Source organism: Durio zibethinus, chromosome 9, assembly GCF_047325235.1.
Source record: "Durio zibethinus cultivar Kanyao isolate XHJ-2024 chromosome 9, ASM4732523v1, whole genome shotgun sequence".
Lineage (NCBI taxonomy): Eukaryota > Viridiplantae > Streptophyta > Magnoliopsida > Malvales > Malvaceae > Durio > Durio zibethinus.
Window position 1 is genome coordinate 27694648 of NC_143170.1, and position 5471 is coordinate 27700118.

At 34.8% G+C, this 5471-nt stretch overlaps 1 pseudogene across 1 annotated transcript; it reads right to left on the reverse strand.

The window, feature by feature from the left end:
- Positions 1-764: 764 nt before the first annotated feature.
- On the reverse strand, positions 765-5471 carry LOC111314060 (putative serine/threonine-protein kinase At1g54610; annotated as a pseudogene). Its single transcript, XR_016345332.1, has 7 exons — positions 4800-5471; positions 4402-4694; positions 2946-3263; positions 2031-2253; positions 1728-1825; positions 1519-1642; positions 765-1397 (listed from the first exon to the last, which is right to left on the reverse strand). The product of XR_016345332.1 is annotated as a putative serine/threonine-protein kinase At1g54610 (transcript).

The following is a 5471-nucleotide window of genomic DNA, read 5'->3' on the forward strand; positions in this document are numbered from 1 at the left end:
ATTTGGTTTGATTAGTTTGAATCATTATGTAATAAATAAAAATTTTATTTTTTTATTTAAATTTGATTTAAAATAATATAAAATATTAACATAAAAATTAGTATTTCAATACTTAAATATTTTTAATAGTAATCTAATATGTTTTGAACTAGATCAGACTTTGAACAAAAATTTTCAAAGATTAATAGCTTAAGCCAATCCAATCTATGAATAGATTTACGTACAATTTTTAATGGGTTTTTTTTGTAATTTTTTTGTTATGAAATTAATAAAATAAATTGATGAAAATGACCATGATCCATTGTTTCAAAAAGAATTTTATAATTCATGGGATGAAAGAATTTCCAAGATAGCTCAACAACTTCACATATGATCCCATATTTGCATTGGCTGATGATGGCACTCATAGTAGGGCTAATATGAAAAGATTATAAATTAATTTCTATCTATTTAATAGGAGCAAAAAAAAATCAAAAAATAAAAAATCGATTTGAAATTTTAATATTTAATTCAATTTGAATTAATTATTTTCTTTTTCAATTCAGATCAAAGTCAAATATTATATATATATATATATATATTAAATTTAAATCAAATTTCAAATCAAAATATACAAAAAAAAAAATCGAATAGAATTATATATATTTTAAATTTTTATAAAATAAAAATAATTATTTTATATATAAATTCATTTAAATAAATTAAAAATCTTATTAAAATAATATATAAAAAATAAAAAATTTTAAAAATAAATGAACCAAACCAAATTAGTAAAATTAAATTTAGATCAGATCAATTTAAAAAAACAATCATTCAGATTCGGATTGAATTTTAAAAATTCTTAATAATATACATTATCTAAAAAAACTGAACCAAATTCGATCTGAACCATTATCACTCCTACCTTCCAGATACAATAATTTAACTTGGGACCATGTCAATCTTGAGCAAGATTGGCTTTACATAAAAATAGTGTCAATATTCGAAAGAACTACCACTAGAATTGCATTGGCAGATCACACCACCTCCAAATAGAAAGGATTTATGAACTTCTAACATTTCTGGCTATGAAATACCTCAGATTTACCCCTGAATAGCATATCCATTGATAGGCCTATTGAGGATAGTTTGAAACCACGGATGAAATTTCGAGATGGAGCCTTCTGGGGGCCTTTATTGGTTTTCCTTCTTCTGGAAATGGATACAGAACTTTTAGCAGATCCTGATGACTTGAAGTTGAAGATTGATGAGCTGAGAGAAGTGTCACTGGCACCAAAAGATATAGGCCCTTTATATGATGCATCTACAGGGTGCCCAACAGCTCCATCTTGATGGGGAGGTGGGAATTTCTCACTCTTGCTCTTAGCATTTGGTTTTGTCATGATGACTCTCCATTTCTGGAAACCAGCAAACAAAAAGTGACTGAAGCTCATAAGAAAACCATGGGCAAAACAGAACAAACGCAATCAAACAGACAGTAGTCGTTTGAAGTTGGATTAGAGTTTTTTTCCCACTCACATCTAAGTTTGTTTGAATCTCTGCATTTGCTTCAGGGGCTGGAATTGCCCGACTAGCATGTTCACGAACTTTAATTCTCCTGGCACCATCAACTGCATTAGCTTTGCTGGCTAGAACTCTTTGCCTATACAGGAAAAATATATATCAGCTACATGCATGTAGCAAACTTAGAAAAGAAAACAAAAGGAGAAAAAAGAAAGCCAGCCAACCTTCTTGCTTCATCTCTCAATTTTACATCCATTTCTTTACTGGGAGGATATATTGGTAAACCGGATGGTTCACAAGCATATGGTTCAGTGGTAAAGAACTGCAAACAGAAAACCAAATATTTCACAAACTAGTTTATCAATATTGCAGCAAGCTAATGGCGAGAACAGAATATCAAGTATTCCAAAGTAGATATATGATAATGCAAAGGATATACATTATGCAAGGCCCTGAAATGCAGATTACAGGTACAACACAAATATTGATTTGCTTGAGAGATGCATTAATAAGCTAATACAACTCACTTCACTATTAAGAGCTGCAGTGGCAATACTTCGCTGTTCAGGGTCTATTGAAAGAAGAGTTTCGATTAGAGGTAAAGAAGAAGATGGAAAATCCTTGAAAGTTTCTGCTATACAGCATTTGTATGGCTGCTGTGGCTTAAAGAGTATAGCATTTGGTAATTTGGATTTCTTCCAATATTCCTCGGAAGGGAATCCACATAAATATCTTATGCAATTGTTCAACCTAAGCAGGAGACAAATCCGATGTTAGACCAAAAAGAGAAAAGGGAAGATTTTTATCAACAGATTGAAAACAATACACTACAAAATTAAACCAACTGGAAGCAATATTGGTTATAACACAAAACCACTACTTAGATTTTAAGACTTCCCAAGAGTGATGCACTATTAATTGATACATCATAAGCACAGTATATATATTTATTTGACTTGACAATGGCAGTTCCCAACCATGTTAACAACAAACTTGGAAAAGGAGAAAAAGGAAAACCTTGCCTAGAATTATGTTAAGCATTGTTTCTGTTGTCAATTGACACTAGGTACAGAAGAATAAGCCAAGACCATTCAGAATTAGCTTAATAAGAGCAGCTACAATGTTCAATTTCCAAAGGCTTCACCAACAAAGGTCCCAAACCTGACCACAATGTGTTTCTAAACATCTAAAACTCAACCCATACTGGCCCATGATTATATGCATTAATATACCATACACTGAAATCAAATACAGTAAGCAATATACGATAACAAATATTTCTAAGCATAGTTAAATGCGGGCTTTCATCAAGGATACCAACTCACATTCCACCAGATTCACAGAAAATCAAAAGATCTGATTTGATTTAGAAAATAATACAGACTAGAAAATAATACAGACTTTAAGAACAGATCAACAACAGAGACACGGAAAGTCAATACCTCTGTCCTTCCTGGCATTATCGGCTTCCCAGAAATTAGCTCTGCCAAAATGCAGCCAGCACTCCAAAGGTCAACCCCAACACCATAATAAGTTGCCCCGAGAAGTAGTTCAGGTGGACGGTACCAGAGAGTGACTACTCGGCTAGTCAGGGGCTTCTTCCGCTCAGGATCATAAAAGGTAGCCAGTCCAAAATCAGCAATTTTTAGAATTCCTTCATTGTCAATAAGCAGATTAGAACCCTTGATATCTTGATGCAAAACACCTTGTTTGTGGCAATGCTCTAACCCAGAAAGTAACTGCTTCATATAGCACTTTACCTGCCAGAGGGAAGATTCATCAAATAAACCGATCATCTAAGTTTGACATCTTCAGCCACGTAAACCTCATTACCCAAACACTGACAATCACAAGTGCATAACGCCACAAGCCATAACCAACCTTACATGAGAATTTCTACATTCCTTTCTGCAAGATGCTAATTAAACTCAATTCCATCCTAATTTAATTTGAGATGATCATTCTAATTCTAATTTACTCTTAGAAATACCTTCATAAACAGCATCATAATTATAAACTAATGACATTTCTCAGCACTTTTCCACATTGTGCAACAAATATCTAAATTCAACAATTAACCAACCTTCTAAAGCAAACGACCATAAAAGCTTATACACTTCTAAATTTCACAAAACACAAATAATTTTTCCCCAAGGAATTTAGCTTCGAAAAAGGTGGGAAATCAGCATGTTAGAGGAACATAAGTCACAATATGCCTTGCATGATGTGAATCATTGTTGTAAATATCTGAAAAACCTAGGTATCTCTCTACATAATCACTTATAGGAAACAATTATCATTTCCTATTTGCTGCCAAGGAAATGAAGGATGAGAGGAGTAAATTGGTAATGAATCATCTGTTTACAATTTACCAGCTTGTTCTGTTTCTAGAAACCAGAAGATAGATAAGTAGCTATACTATTAACTAACTCTTAAAAAAATGAATGGAGGTTTTAGTTTTCTTAGGCATCTAAAAAAGTAGCCTCTTTTCTTTTCTTGTTATTTGTCATTCATTACATCTAGAAACTGTCCAAATAAAGGAATAATTTAAAAGAACCGTAAATCCAACTCCAAAAATTGATGTGAAGCACGAAAGTTTCATGATTTGCATACCCAAAAATAGTACAAAATAAAGATAAGAAATTTGGGTATCAAAACCGCTAGACATGGGACCCAAGTAGCTAGAGAAATACTTAGAGTAACATCAAAAGCCCACAACAAGCAATGCAAAAAAGTACAAGAACCATATAGTCCCAAAATCTCAGTTAGACAAGCAAGAGCAAAATATGTAACTAATCTAACATGCATATTAACTCCAAAATCCAACTCGAATCTTAACAAAAAAAAACAAGCAGTAAACAGGAACAACTAACGACCCATTTGAAGAAAGAATAGTGCCTGAGGCTCAGTGAACTTGATTCCTTGGCAGGCAGCGAGGCCGGCAAGATCATGTTCCATGTATTCAAAAACCAAGTAAAGACTAGATGACATCCTTGAAGTAACTAAACCTTGAAGCTTGATTACATTGGGATGGTCAAGCTATCAAGCTTCCTTAATACAAGAATCTCTCTAGCCAGAAACTTTACATTTTCTGGCTCCAAATTGTCAAACCTAACCTTCTTTAATGCCACTATCTTCCCTGTTAATAGAGCCCTGGCTTTGTACACATTGCTATAAGTCCCTTGCCCAATCTTTAAACCCAGAACAAAAAAAAAAAAAAAAAAACCCATAATTGTTAAGATAAAAATAATCATAAAAATGGGAGCTTTTTAATCAAGTTGAAGAAAAGTTGATACCTTGTCGAGCTTCTCAAAGGTGTTGGCACGCCTCGGGGTCCAGTCATGGATGGCTTCCCCAGCGACGGCCATCAGCCAAGAAGACCACCCTTGTCGATCAGGTCCGGCGGCGTTCGCCGCCTCTCGGGCGCCGGAATGTTAACCGGGAAATCACCGTTGTGTCTCTCTTTTAGCTTCTGTTGCCTCGGTCTCTCCTGCTCTTTGACATCCACAACGCCGTCAACGGCATCAGTGACTGAAAATACCGTGGATGGCTCGTCAGAGCTCCGGTGACGACGAGTACGAGGAGTATGAGGTAGAGAAGTTGTGTTGCTCCGCCTGTGATCAGATGACGGTGATTGTGATTGCTTCCCGAAGACGCAACCCATTATCTCAAGGCAAATGCATGGGAATGTACTCCGATAAACGGAAAAACACTAGCGATTTTTAGCTAAAAAACCATATAGTTAAACGACGTCGGAGGAGTGAGAAAAACGAATGGTATTTTTCGGTCGCGGGAAGGAGGCAAAGGCAGCTCGGCTGAGTGAAAGAGTCCTGGTTTATTTTGGGTTTTAAAATAGGCGCTGACTTGAGGGAAAACTACGGAATTGCCACGGACGGTAAAAAAGGTTGACGTCATGGTCTATGAAAGTCAAAACAACAACGGAAAGGAAAAAAAAAGAACTTTTTCAT